This window comes from Scyliorhinus torazame, chromosome X (genome assembly GCF_047496885.1).
Source record: "Scyliorhinus torazame isolate Kashiwa2021f chromosome X, sScyTor2.1, whole genome shotgun sequence".
NCBI classification, from domain to species: domain Eukaryota; kingdom Metazoa; phylum Chordata; class Chondrichthyes; order Carcharhiniformes; family Scyliorhinidae; genus Scyliorhinus; species Scyliorhinus torazame.
Genome location: NC_092738.1, coordinates 3,156,810 through 3,172,328, shown reverse-complemented (window position 1 = coordinate 3,172,328; position 15,519 = coordinate 3,156,810). Strand labels below are relative to the sequence as shown.

The 15,519-nt window shown below is 54.3% G+C and overlaps 1 pseudogene; it reads right to left on the bottom strand.

Annotated features, from left to right (window-relative positions):
• Nucleotides 1-4,294: 4,294 nt before the first annotated feature.
• LOC140405324 (claudin-3-like) lies at nucleotides 4,295-15,076 on the bottom strand (annotated as a pseudogene).
• Nucleotides 15,077-15,519: the final 443 nt, after the last annotated feature.

Here is a 15,519-nt window from a genome sequence, read left to right as displayed (position 1 = left end):
GACCCTCTGACAGTGCGGCACTCCCTCAGTACTGACCCTCTGACAGTGCGGCGCTCCCTCAGTACTGACCCTCTGACAGTGCAGCACTCCCTCAGTACTGACCCTCTGATGGTGCGGCGCTCCCTCAGTACTGACCCTCTGACAGTGCGGCACTCCCTCAGTACTGACCCTCTGATGGTGCGGCAGTCCCTCAGTAATGACCCTCTGACAGTGCGGCGCTCCCTCAGTACTGACCCTCTGACAGTGCGGCACTCCCTCAGTACTGACCCTCTGATGGTGCGGCACTCCCTCAGTACTGACCCTCTGACAGTACGGCGCTCCCTCAGTACTGACCCTCTGACAGTGCGGCACTCCCTCAGTACTGACCCTCTGACAGGGCGGCGCTCCCTCAGTACTGACCCTCTGACAGTGCGGCACTCCCTCAGTACTGACCCTCCGACAATGCAGCACTCCCTCAGTACTGACCCTGTGACAGTGCGGCACTCCCTCAGTACTGATCCTCTGACAGTGCAGCACTCCCTCAGTGCTGCCCCTCTGACAGTGCGGCGCTCCCTCAGCACTGACCCTCTGACAGTGCGGCACTCCCTCAGTACTGACCCTCTGACAGTGCGGCGCTCCCTCAGTACTGACCCTCTGACAGTGCGGCGCTCCCTCAGTACTGACCCTCTGACAGTGCGGCACTCCCTCAGTAATGCCCTACACGAGCACATGAGAAACAGTAAACGGAGAGGGGCCATTCCGACCCTCGATCTGATTCTACCTCAGTCCAGCCTGTGGCTGATCTCTAAACTCCCCCTGTCCCCTCGCTCTCCCTGTGTGTGACCCCTCGCTCTCCCCGCGGGTGTCCGACGCTCTCCCCGTGTGTGACCCCCTCGCTCTCCCCGCGGGTGTCCAATGCTCTCTCCCCATCCGTCTGGGAAAATATGCCTTTTTTATCATTCCCCGAAATCCGGAGCGGGATTCTGCAATATTGGGGCTCAGTCCCGTCAGCAGCGTCAGAACGCGGGCGTTTTCCTTCAGAAAGTCCAGAGCGATTCTCCTCCCTGAAGGGAGCGAGCAGGGCCCCGGAGTGCTTCCCGCAGCTCTGGCTGCGGATACGGGGGTCCCGCACTTCCAGTCGGGGGGGGTCCCGCGTGACGTTGCGGACTCGCACTGCGGGGCGTAATGAACAAAGTCGGTCCCTCCTAGATCGCGCTCGCCCGCGGATCGGTGGCCCGCGATCGCTCGCCTGGCCCGTCCGTGATGCCGGACCCCGCCCCTCCCCGGTGAAGGACCCCCCCCCCCCCCGCGGACTGAGTCTGCAGCCGCACTGGACATTCCCGACAGTGGTTAGAACATAGAACATCGAACCGTACAGCACAGAACAGGCCCTTCGGCCCTCGATGTTGTGCCGAGCATTGTCCGAAACCAAGATCAAGCTATCCCACTCCTGTCATTCTGGTGTGCTCCATGTGCCTATCCAATAACCGCTTGAAAGTTCCTAAAGTGTCCAACTCCACTATCACAGCAGGCAGTCCATTCCACACCCCAACCACTCTCTGAGTAAAGAACCTACCTCGGACATCCCTCCTATATCTCCCATCCTGACCTTATAGTTATGCCCCCTTGTAACAGCTACATCCACCCGAGGAAAAAGTCACTGAACGTCCACTCTATCTATCCCCCGCATCATCTTAGGTGCGGGTTGCAGAGGAGATTTACCAGAATGTTGCCTGGTATGGAGGGAAGATCTTATGAGGAAAGGCTGAGGGACTCAAGGCTGTTTTCGTTGGAGAGAAGAAGGTTGACGTGACTTAATTGAGGCATACAAGATGATCAGAGGATTGGATAGGGTGGACAGTGAGAGCCTTTTTCCTCGGATGGTGATGTCTAGCACGAGGGGACATAGCTTTAAATTGAGGGGGACATAGATATAAGACAGATGTCAGAGGTAGGTTCTTTACTCAGAGAGTAGTAAGGGCGTGGAATGCCTGCCTGCAACAGTAGTGGACTCGCCAACACTAAGGGCATTCAAATGGCCATTGAATAGACATATGGACGATAAGGGAATAGTGTAGATGGGCTTTAGAGTGGTTTCACAGGTCGGCGCAACATCGAGGGCCGAAGGGCCTGTACTGCGCTGTAATGTTCTATGTTCTATACACCTCAATTAAGTCGCCTCTCATCCTCCGTTGCTCCAATGAGAAAAGCCCTCGCTCCCTCAACCTTTCCTCAAAAGACCTACCCTCCAATCCAGGCAGCATCCTGGTAAAATCTCCTTTGCACCCTTTCCAATGCTTCCACATCCTTCCTATCGTGAGGTGACCAGAACTGCGCACAATACTCCAAATGTAATCCAACCAAGGCCATGTACAGTTGCAGCATAACCCCGCGGCTCTTAAACTCAAGCCCCCTGTTAATAAACGCTAACACACAGTAGGCCTTCCTCGCGGCTCACGCTGCTGGGGACTCGGAGAATCTCCGCGGGGGGCCTCTGTCAATGGCCCTCTACCCGTGCCGCGTGGACTGCCCGCGATGCGCGGTGATTCTCCGGGTAAACGTCCATTGTCAACCCCCGCGCCGATCGCGGTTTTGGCGCAGAGGCTCGGCGAGTACAACCGTTATCTTATTGACAGACGTAGAGAGACACAGAGAGCAACCATCAATGAAGTAACATTCTCAATATCCACACCGTTTTTAATGACATTTCTGTGTGAATAACAAAACAATGTTCTCCCCATGCATGGCAGAGATTAGCTCAGGCCAGACAACATGTCTGGTTTGAATATATTAAGAGATCTATTTAACATTAACATTCGAACTTCAATTCGGACAAAGATAATACGGGTGGATGGGGTATGCCATCAGGTCCAGGCGCTGAATCAACGCAAATTGGGGTTTCTCCCCCAAGGGTTTGACCTCAGGATGTAACTCTAGAGGGAAGGACTTGACCAGGGAGAGAGTCAGGATTCGGGAGGGTAGGGGGGGGGGGGGGTTCGGAGGATGGTGTGATTTGATGCGACCATCAATTCACACGAGACGATTAGTAGAAGTGAACAGTGGCTTTAATAAACTAGATCTGTGCCTGCCTGGGACTGCTCTGTACTGAGTGCCGCCTACAGGCTGCAGGGTTATATACCACCCTCGAGGTATATACCTAGAGGCTGCAGATCTATATACCTCCCCCGAGGTATATACCTAGAGGCTGCAGATCTATATACCTCCCCCGAGGTGTATACCTATAGGCTGCAGATCTATATACCTCCCCCCGAGGTATATACCTAGAGGCTGCAGATCTATATACCTCCCCCGAGGTGTATACCTATAGGCTGCAGATCTATATACCTCCCCCGAGGTATATACCTAGAGGCTGCAGATCTATATACCTCCCCCGAGGTGTATACCTATAGGCTGCAGATCTATATACCTCCCCCGAGTATATACCTATAGGCTGCAGATCTATATACCTCCCCCGAGGGGGCGGAGCCACAGGCGGAGCCCACAAGGGCATCAACAAAGTACAGCCCAATACAGTGGTGAATTGCAACATTCACCACTTGCCGTTTGGGAGGGCGATTGAGATTGGCGAGAGGGCGATCACTTGGGAGATTGAGAGAGAGAGCGAGCGAGGGAGAGCGACAGAGAGAGAGAGAAAGGGATGATTCAGAGAGAGGCTTAGAGAGCGGGGGGGGGGGGGGGAGGTGATTGGGAGAGATGGATGGAGAATGGGAGGGAGGGAGAGAGAGAGAGAGAGAGACAGATGTTGGGAGAGGGGGCAAGGTGATTGGGAGAGACAGGGAGGGAGGTCAGGAGAGAAGGAGGGGGGGGTTGGGGGTAGAGGGCGTGAGATTTGGAGAGGTTGGGGGATAGAGAGGGAGAGTGATTGGGCGAGAGAGAGGTCAGGAGAGGGAGGGACGTTGGGAAGGAGGGAGGGATGTTGGGATTTCGGGACAGGGATTGGGAGAGCAGGAGGGAGATTGGGAGAGAGGGAGATTGAAATGAAATGAAAATCGCTCATTGTCACAAGTAGGCTTCAAATGAAGTCACTGTGAAACGCCCCTAGTCGCCACATTCTGCCGCCTGTTCGGGGGAGGCCGGTACGGGAATTGAACCCTCGCTGCTGGCCTTGGTCTGCTTTACAAGCCAGATGTTTACCCCACCGTGCTAAACCAGCCCCTGGTTGGGGAGAGAGAGAGAGAGAGAGAGAGAGATCGAGGAAAGAGAGGTTGGGAGTGAAGAAACATGAAAGGGATGGAAAGGAAGAACAGGCAAGACCCCGACCCCCGACCCCCGACCCCCCCTCCCCTCAGGCCCCTCACATCTTCCTGTGGGCTGGCTTCTGAACCGTGGAGGAGGCCTTTTGGAGGTCGGCCGGGTACACCTCACTCTTCCTGGTCCAGGCGAAGCACAGGAGGAGGCCGCCCAGGAACTGGGCCGCCCCGGCGGCGAAGGCGACGAAGACGGCCGCCCCGGGCTCCCTCTTGCCGTCCAGCGCCACCAGGGGGTCGTAGAAGTCCTGGCGGATGGCGTGGGTGGACCAGCCGGCCGTCAGGAGCATGAGCACCCCGCACACGAGGAAGAGGATGCCCGCCGACACGGTCAGGCTGCCGCGGCGGAGGGGGTCCTTGACGCAGAGAGCTCCGGCCAGCCCCGCGCCCACCGCCAGGAGGCCCAAGATGGCGGCGATGAGGGTCAGGGCCCGGGCGGCCAGCAGGTCCTGAGGCAGGTCCAGCAGCGAGTCGTAGGGGGCGCAGTGCCTGGCCTCAGGGGCGTGGACGGCGCAGCACATCCACAGCCCCTCCCAGAGGGGCTGCGTGCCGTTACCTCCCACCATTACCCGTCACCCTCCACGGGGGCAGGGCACAGGCGACGATTGTGGCCAGCCACCCGAGCAGGGGCCAGGCTCAGCCATAGGCTCCGGGCCACACTCCAAGCCTTCTGCTCCCTCGCACATCCCCTAGGAAACGGAAGGAGAGATTCCCGGTTTAGTAAACGTGGGAGTGGGAAATACGAGGCAAGTTCACTCTCTCCCTCCCTTGGCTCGCAATTTCCTCCTCTACGAGGGGCTAGTACATGGTAGGAGGAAGATAGGCAGATTCTCTCCCCCTCTCTAATCACCCTCTCTCTCCCTCCCTCCATCTCCCCCAAATCTACCACAATCTCCCTCTCTCCCCCTCTCTCTACCTCTCCCATTCTCTCTCCACCTCTCCCCCTCTCTCCCCATCTCTAGCTCGCCCACAATCTCTCCTCTCTCCTCCTCACCCACCCAATCTCGATCCCTCTTTCTCCCAATCTGCCCCCTCTCTCCCAATCTCCATCCCTCTCTCCCATTCTCTCTCTTCTCACCCCCTCTCTCTCTCTAACAATCCATCCCTCTCTCCCAATATCTATCTCTCTCCCAATCTCCCCTCTCTCCCCTCTCTCCCAATCTCCCTCTATCTCACCTCTCTCTCTCAATCTCCCCTCTCTTCTCCCAATCTCCATCCCTCTCTCCCAATCTCCCTCTATCTCACCTCTCTCTCTCAATCTCCCCTCTCTCTCCCAATCTCCATCCCTCTCTCCCAATCTCCCTCTATCTCACCTCTCTCTCCCAATCTCCTCTCTCTCCCCCTTTCTCTCCCAATCTCCATCCCTCTCTCCCAATCTCCCTCTATCTCACCTCTCTCTCTCAATCTCCCCCTCTCTCTCCCAATCTCCATCCCTCTCTCCCAATCTCCCTCTATCTCACCTCTATCTCTCTCAATCTCCCCTCTCTCCCCCTCTCTCTCCCAATCTCCATCCCTCTCTCCGAATCTCCCTCTATCTCACCTCTCTCTCTCTCAATCTCCCCCTCTCCCGCTCTCTCTCCCAATCTCCATCCCTCTCTCCCAATCTCCCTCTATCTCACCTCTCTCTCTCAATCTTGCCTCTCTCCCCCTCTCTCTCCCAATCTCCATCCCTCTCTCCCAATCTCCCTCTATCTCACCTCTCTCTCTCTCAATCTCCCCCTCTCTCCCAATCTCCGTCCCTCTCTCCCAATCTCCCTCTATCTCACCTCTCCCTCTCTCAATCTCCCCTCTCTCCCCCCTCTCTCTCAATTGCCATCCCTCTCTCCCAATCTCTCTCTATCTCACCTCTCTCCCCCTCTCTCTCCCAATCTTCCCTCTCTCCCAATCTCCCTCTATCTCACCTCTCTCTCTCTCAATCTCGCCTCTCTCCCCCTCTCTCTCCCAATCTCCCCTCTCTCCCAATCTCCCTCTATCTCACCTCACTCTCTCAATCTCCCCCTCTCTCTCCCAATCTCCACCTCCACCCCTCTCTCCCAACCTCCCTCGATCTCACCTCGCTCTCTCAACCTCCATCTTCCTCTCCCAACCTACCCCACCCCGGCCTGCAGCGGCTCAAGATGGCGGCTCCCCCACCACCTCCTCGAGGAGCCGCGTTGAGGGATGGGACATGCCAGGCACGCCCCCCCCCCCCCCATCCCCGTGGAAGATTTAAAACAACGCCGGTTCCTCTACCGCGTTCACGTACCTGCTCGTCCGTCACTCCTCTCACTCTCCCGCTCTCCTCTCTCTCTCTCTTGCCCTCTCTCTCTCTCTGCTTCTCCCCTTCCTCCTCCGTCCCGTCTCCCCACCTCCGAGAGACTTCACCTGGAGCTCAATTCCAAGTCCTGACACACCGGGACTGCAGTGGGAAGTTGAGTCATTCCGAGGAATGTTCCCCACCCAGTGAGCCAGGTTTAATACTGCAGAATGCAAGGGGGATGTTGCAAGGACTAATTCCTGACACGGATTGTGGTCGGCAAGGGGCAGGGTGCAAGGGGGCCACTTTAGAACTTGGGACCCACCCTTTCATCGACTTTGCCTCCAAATGGGCCAAGGGCCTTCCAGACGCGACTGCTGGGGGGGTCGTTGGAAAGAGGAAACTTTGACCCCCCCGCCTAGCAACAGTCGCAAGAACAGGTCATCCCCGATAATGAAGGGAAAACACATGAGCCCCCTTCGCGGGTACAAAAAAACATCCAAGGCAATGTTTGCCCTCCAAACAGAACGGGCTGTGTGGGCAAGAGACGAGCAGAGGCTGGGTCAGAAGAGGACCTTTTCTTTTAAGGAGCGTCTAAGACAAGGAGGAGAGAGAAAGAGATCGAGACGGATCGTCAGAGGGAGGGATATAGAGGCGGAGAGGATTTAGGGGGAATCCCAGAGCTCGGGGAACTGGGCCCAGCTGCAGGCAGGTCAGGACATGGCCGCCATGACAGAGTGTAGGGAATCGGGGAAATCTGGAGAGGGCGTGATCGGAGGAGCACAGAGATCTCAGAGGGTTCCAGGAGGTGAGAGAGAGAGAGAGGGTTGAATGCACTCCAGTTTACAGACATGTGGAGGACAGTGTATCTAACACACTGTGACTCTGTCCCAGAGAGGGAAAGGACAGTGTATCTAACACACTGTGACTCTGTCCCAGAGTGGGAAAGGACAGTGTATCTAACACACTGTGACTCTGTCCCAGAGGAGGAAAGGACAGTGTATCTAACACATTGTGACACCCGGTCCCAGAGGAGGAAAGGATAGTGTATCTAACACACTGTGCCACTGTCCCAGAGGGGTTAAGGACAGTGTATCTAACACATTGTGACACCCGGTCACAGAGAGGGAAAGGACAGTGTATCTAACACACTGTGACACTGTCCCAGAGGGGGAAAGGACAGTGTATCTAACACATTGTGACACTGTCCCAGAGGGGGAAAGGACAGTGTATCTAACACACTGTGACACTATCCCAGAGGGGGAAAGGACAGTGTATCTAACACACTGTGACACTGTCCCAGAGGGGGAAAGGACAGTGTATCTAACACACAGTGACACCCAGTCCCAGAGGGGGAAAGGACAGTGTATCTAACACACAGTGACACCCAGTCCCAGAGGGGGAAAGGACAGTGTATCTAACACATTGTGACACTGTCCCAGAGGGGGAAAGGACAGTGTATCTAACATACTGTGACACTGTCCCAGAGGGGGAAAGGACAGTGTATCGAACACACTGTGACACTGTCCCAGAGGGGGAAAGGACAGTGTATCTAACACACTGTGACACTGTCCCAGAGGGAGAAAGGACAGTGTATCTAACACACAGTGACATCCAGTCCCAGAGGGGGAAAGGACAGTGTATCTAACACACAGTGACACCCAGTCCCAGAGGGGGAAAGGACAGTGTATCTAACACATTGTGACACTGTCCCAGAGGGGGAATGGACAGTGTATCTAACACACTGTGACACTGTCCCAGAGGAGGAAAGGACAGTGTATCGAACACACTGTGACACTGTCCCAGAGGGGGAAAGGACAGTGTATCTAACACACTGTGACACTGTCCCAGAGGGAGAAAGGACAGTGTATCTAACACACTGTGACACCCGGTCCCAGAGGGGGAAAGGACAGTGTATCTAACACACTGTGACGCTGTCCCAGAGGGAGAAAGGACAGTGTATCGAACACACTGTGACACTGTCCCAGAGGGGGAAAGGACAGTGTATCTAACACACTGTGACACTGTCCCAGAGGGAGAAAGGACAGTGTATCTAACACACAGTGACATCCAGTCCCAGAGGGGGAAAGGACAGTGTATCTAACACACAGTGACACCCAGTCCCAGAGGGGGAAAGGACAGTGTATCTAACACATTGTGACACTGTCCCAGAGGGGGAAAGGACAGTGTATCTAACACACTGTGACACTGTCCCAGAGGAGGAAAGGACAGTGTATCGAACACACTGTGACACTGTCCCAGAGGGGGAAAGGACAGTGTATCTAACACACTGTGACACTGTCCCAGAGGGAGAAAGGACAGTGTATCTAACACACTGTGACACCCGGACCCAGAGGGGGAAAGGACAGTGTATCTAACACACTGTGACATCCGGTCCCAGAGGGGGAAAGGACAGTGTATCTAACACACTGTGACACTGTCCCAGAGGGGGAAAGGACAGTGTATCTAACACACTGTGACACCCGGTCCCAGAGGGGGAAAGGACAGTGTATCTAACACACTGTGACACTGTCCCAGAGGGGGAAAGGACAGTGTATCTCACACACTGTGATACTGTCCCAGAGGGGGAAAGGACAGTGTATCTAACACACTGTGACACACGGTCCCAGAGGGGGAAAGGACAGTGTGTCTAACACACTGTGACACCCGGTTCCAGAGAGGGAAAGGACAGTGTATCTAACACACTGTGACACTGTCCCAGAGGGGGAAAGGACAGTGTATCTAACACACTGTGACACTGTCCCAGAGGAGGAAAGAACAGTGTATCTAACAGACTGTGGCACTGTCCCAGAGGGGGAAAGGACAGTGTATCTAACACACTGTGACACTGTCCCAGAGGGGGAAAGGACAGTGTATCTAACACACTGTGACACCCGGTTCCAGAGAGGGAAAGGACAGTGTATTTAACACACTGTGACACTGTCCCAGAGAGGGAAAGGACAGTGTATCTAACACACTGTGAGACTTTCCCAGAGGGGGAAAGGACAGTGTATCTAACACACTGTGACACTGTCCCAGAGAGGGAAAGGACAGTGTATCTAACACACTGTGACACCGTCCCAGAGGGGGAAAGGACAGTGTATCTAACACACTGTGACACTGTCCCAGAGGGGGAAAGGACAGTGTATCTAACACACTGTGGCACCCGGTCCCAGAGGGGGAAAGGCCAGTGTATCTAACACACTGTGACACTGTCCCAGAGGGGGAAAGGACAGTGTATCTAACACACTGTGACACTGTCCCAGAGGGGGAAAGGACAGTGTATCTAACACACTGTGACACTGTCCCAGAGGGGGAAAGGACAGTGTATCTAACAGACTGAGACGCTGTCCCAGAGGGGGAAAGGACAGTGTATCTAACACACTGTGACACACGGTCCCAGAGGGGGAAAGGACAGTGTGCCTAACACACTGTGACACCCGGTTCCAGAGAGGGAAAGGACAGTGTATCTAACACACTGTGACACTGTCCCAGAGGGGGAAAGGACAGTTTATCTAACACACTGTGACACTGTCCCAGAGGAGGAAAGAACAGTGTATCTAACAGACTGTGGCACTGTCCCAGAGGGGGAAAGGACAGTGTATCTAACACACTGTGACACTGTCCCAGAGGGGGAAAGGACAGTGTATCTAACACACTGTGACACCCGGTTCCAGAGAGGGAAAGGACAGTGTATCTAACACACTGTGACACTGTCCCAGAGAGGGAAAGGACAGTGTATCTAACACACTGTGACACTATCCCAGAGAGGGAAAGGACAGTGTATCTAACACACTGTGAGACTGTCCCAGATGGGGAAAGGACAGTGTATCTAACACACTGTGACACTGTCCCAGAGAGGGAAAGGACAGTGTATCTAACACACTGTGACACTGTCCCAGAGGGGGAAAGGACAGTGTATCTAACACACTGTGACACTGTCCCAGAGGGGGAAAGGACAGTGTATCTAACACACTGTGGCACCCGGTCCCAGAGGGGGAAAGGACAGTGTATCTAACACACTGTGACACTGTCCCAGAGGGGGAAAGGACAGTGTATCTAACACACTGTGACACTGTCCCAGAGGGGGAAAGGACAGTGTATCTAACACACTGTGACACTGTCCCAGAGGGGGAAAGGACAGTGTATCTAACAGACTGAGACGCTGTCCCAGAGGGGGAAAGGACAGTGTATCTAACACACTGTGACACACGGTCCCAGAGGGGGAAAGGACAGTGTGCCTAACACACTGTGACACCCGGTTCCAGAGAGGGAAAGGACAGTGTATCTAACACACTGTGACACTGTCCCAGTGGGGGAAAGGACAGTGTATCTAACAGACTGTGGCACTGTCCCAGAGGGGGAAAGGACAGTGTATCTAACACACTGTGACACTGTCCCAGAGGAGGAAAGAACAGTGTATCTAACAGACTGTGGCACTGTCCCAGAGGGGGAACGGACAGTGTATCTAACAGACTGAGACGCTGTCCCAGAGGGGGAAAGGACAGTGTATCTAACACACTGTGACACACGGTCCCAGAGGGGGAAAGGACAGTGTGTCTAACACACTGTGACACCCGGTTCCAGAGAGGGAAAGGACAGTGTATCTAACACACTGTGACACTGTCCCAGTGGGGGAAAGGACAGTGTATCTAACAGACTGTGGCACTGTCCCAGAGGGGGCAAGGACAGTGTATCTAACACACTGTGACACTGTCCCAGAGGAGGAAAGAACAGTGTATCTAACAGACTATGGCACTGTCCCAGAGGGGGAAAGGACAGTGTATCTAACACACTGTGACACTGTCCCAGAGGAGGAAAGAACAGTGTATCTAACAGACTGTGGCACTGTCCCAGAGGGGGCAAGGACAGTGTATCTAACAAACTGTGACACTGTCCCAGAGGGGGAAAGGACAGTGTATCTAATACATTGTGACACTGTCCCAGAGAGGGAAAGGACAGTGTATCTAACACACTGTGACACTGTCCCAGAGGGGGAAAGGACAGTGTATCTAACACACTGTGACACTGTCCCAGAGGGGGAAAGGACAATGTATCTAACACACTGTGACACTGTCCCAGAGGGGAAAGGACAGTGTATCTAACACACTGTGACACTGTCCCAGAGGGGGAAAGGACAGTGTATCTAACACACTGTGACACTGTCCCAGAGGGGGAAAGGACAGTGTATCTAACACACTGTGACACTGTCCCAGAGGTGGAAAGGACAGTGTATCTAACACACTGTGACACCCGGTCCCAGAGGGGGAAAGGACAGTGTATTTAACACACTGTGACACTGTCCCAGAGGGGGTAAGGACAGTGTATCTAACACACTGTGATGCTGCCCCAGAGGGGGAAAGGACAGTGTATCTAACACACTGTGACTCTGTCCCAGAGGGGGAAAGGACAGTGTATCTAACACACTGTGACACTGTCCCAGAGGGGGAAAGGACAGTGTATTTAACACACTGTGACACCCGGTCCCAGAGGGGGAAAGGACAGTGTATCTAACACACTGTGACACTGTCCCAGAGGGGAAAGGACAGTGTATCTAACACACTGTGACACTGTCCCAGAGGGGGAAAGGACAGTGTATCTAACACACTGTGACACCCGGTCCCAGAGGGGGAAAGGACAGTGTATCTAACACACTGTGACACTGTCCCAGAGGGGGAAAGGACAGTGTATTTAACACACTGTGACACCCGGTCCCAGAGGGGGAAAGGACAGTGTATCTAACACACTGTGACACTGTCCCAGAGGGGAAAGGACAGTGTATCTAACACACTGTGACACTGTCCCAGAGAGGGAAAGGACAGTGTATCTAACACACTGTGACACTGTCCCAGAGGGGGAAAGGACAGAGTATCTAACACACTGTGACACCCGGTCCCAGAGGGGGAAAGGACAGTGTATCTAACACACTGTGACACTGTCCCAGAGGGGGAAAGGACAGTGTATCTAACACACTGTGACACTGTCCCAGAGGGGGAAAGGACAGTGTATTTAACACACTGTGACACCTGGTCCCTGAGGGGAAAGGACAGTGTATCTAACACACTGTGACATTGTCCCAGAGGGGGAAAGGACAGTGTATCTAACACACTGTGACACTGTCCCAGAGGGGGAAAGGACAGTGTATCTAACACACTGTTGTTCTGTATTCTGTGTGGTTGTATGGAATGTGGGATTTAACAGGGGTTAGCGCTGTGAGTCAGTAGATGATGACCTGACTCTGGGCCATCATGGTGTAAGTGTAAATAATTAGTGTATGATTCAGGGTTTTGCGATATCCTGTTTATTCGCTGCTCCTGGGAGAATCAGGACGTCAATCTTCAATGCCTCCCACCCACTATGTCTCTCTCTCACTCCGACTCACTCTGTCCCTCCCTGTCTTTCTCTCTGACTCTCTCTCTGTCTCTCTCTCTGTCTGTCTCTGTCGCTCTCTCTCCTTCTCTCTGTCTCTCTCTCCCTCTGTCTCTCTCTCTAACTCTCTGTCTGTCTCTGTCGCTATCTCTTTCTCTGTGTCTCTCTCTCCCTCTGTCTCTCTCTCTCACTTTTACTCTCTCTCTCTGTCTCTCTCTGTCCCTCTATCTCTCATTCTATTTCTTTCTCTCGCTGTCTGTCTTTCTCGCTCCCTCTGACTCTGTCTCTCTCTCTCATTGTTTCTCTGACCCTCTCTCACTCTCTTTCTCACTCTCATTCTTTCTCTCTCTCTGTCTCTCTCTCTCTCTCGCTGTCTCTCTCTGTGTCTCTCTCTCTCTCTGTCTCTCTCTTTCTCTCTGTCTCTCTCTCTCTCTGTCTCTCTCTTTCTCTCTCTCTGTCTCTCTCGCTCGCTGTCTCTCTGTCTCTCTCTCTCTGTCTATCTCTCTCTCGCTGTCTCTCTCTCTCTCTCGCTGTCTCTCTCTCTCTCTCTCTCTCTCGCTGTCTCTCTCTCTCTGTCTCTCTCTCTCTGTCTCTCTCTGTCTCTCTCTCTCTCTGTCTCTCTGTCTGTCTCTCTCTCCCTCTCACTCTCTCTGTCTCTCTCTCTCTCTCTCTGTCTCTCTCCCTCTCTCTCTCTGTCTGTCTCTCTCTCCCTCTCTCTCTCTCTGTCTCTCTCTCTCTCTATCTGTCTCTCTCTCTCTGTCTCTCTCTCGCTGTCTGTCTCTCTCTCTCTCTCTGTCTCTCTCTCTGTCTCTCTCTCTCTCTCTGTCTCTCTCTCTCTCTGTCTCTCTCTCTCTGTCTCTCTCTCTCTCTCTCTGTCTCTCTCTCTCTCTGTCTCTCGCTCTCTGTCTTTATCTCTCTCTCTCTGTCTCTCTCTCTCTGTCTCTCTCTCTGTCTCTCTCTCTCTCTGTCTGTCCCTCTCTGTCTGTCTCTCTCTCTCTCGCTGTCTCTCTCCTGCTGTCTGTGCACAGTGATGTCTCTCATCCGGTTGAAACCTGTTGATCAGTGTCTTGCTGTGTGAATTGTGGGAGTTTCCTGCCTCACTCTGTCTTTGTACATCCCCAACAGCCCATCAAACCTCCCCTTCCCAGTAACTCTGTACAGCACACAACCTGAGAGTCCACAGGGAGGCCATTCTGCCCATTGTTGCGAGTTTCTTTTACTTGTCTTTTCTGTGGCTCTGTTCCAATTATGGCAATCAGTGAATTTGTCCTTCTTTCTGTGTTATCTGTGTCCGAATGCTTACAGTCGCCAGGTCGAATGATACCACCACAAGTTTCAACCGGCTATCGGTCAAAGAGCCAAACACCAGTTAGTTAGTTCAGGGTCAAGGGGACTTTATTTACACACAATTATCATGCAGCATAAACACTACTAGTTAACTACACCTATCGACTAAGACAACCTGTGCTGTGGTAATACCAGGTATTGCGGTACCTGAGAGGCCGACGCCATTGGTTGACACCCTGGAGTCTACCATTGGCTGTGTGAAGTAGCTCCGCCCTGAAGGCGGGGTATAAGAGATGGTACCGTCCCAGCAGCCTTCACTTTCTGTCACGAAGCTGCTGGGGAAAAGGTTCTAGTAGATTAAAGCCTCAGTTACCGAATACCTTCGTCTCGAGTATATTGATTGTGCATCAATTTAATGCACTACAACTCAGCTGGAAGGATGGATCTCCGTATCAAGCCGGAGTGCCTCCAACTCAGCCCCCATGCGGAGAACTCGGCCGCTATATTTAAACACTGGCTGGCGTGTTTTAAGGGTTACCTGGAGACGGCCGAAGGAGAGCCCACTGAAGGCCAGAAAATGCATCTCCTGCGATCGAGGGTCAGCCCTGGGATCTATCCCCTTATCGAGGAGGCGGCGAACTACGATGCCGCCATCCTACTACTGGAAGGACATTACATCCGCCCTGTTAACCAGGTCTACGCGCGCCACCTGCTCGCTACGAGGTGGCAAAGCCCCGGGGAATCACTGGAAGACTTCTACCGGGCGCTACTGGTGCTGGGCCAAAGCTGCAGCTGCCCACCAGTTTCGGAGAGCGAGCACACTGAACTTTTAATAAGAGACGCTTTCGTGGCAGGTATGAGCTCCTCTGATATCCGCAGGAGGCTCCTGGAGAAGGACACACTTGGGCTCACGGGCCCTGGCTGGGTCCATGGACATCGCATACCAAAACGCGCAAGCCTACGCTCCCGACCGCGCGTCCGCCCCCTGGCCCGCATGGCACCCCGCTGCGGCAGCCCCCCAGATCTTCCCCCTGACCCCGCTGGCCAGCGCTACCGGACGGCCCACTAACGCCGTCGGAGCCCGCTGCTTTTCCTGCGGGCAGGCAGGTCATCCGCGCGCGCGCTGCCCGGCCCGCACCGCCACCTGCAAAGGGTGCGGCAAGAAGTGCCACTACGTCGGGGTCTGACAGGTCCGCACCGTCGCCGCGCTCTCCGGCTGCTCCGGACCGCCGCGGCAACCCCCCCCCCCCAGGCCCCGACCGACCAGCGCTCCTTCCCTAGGGCCATGTGCGACACAAGGGCGCGGCCATTTTGCGCCCCGAACACCGCGCCGCCATTTTGTCCATCCCCGCCGCCATCTTGGGGTTCCCCGGACACCAT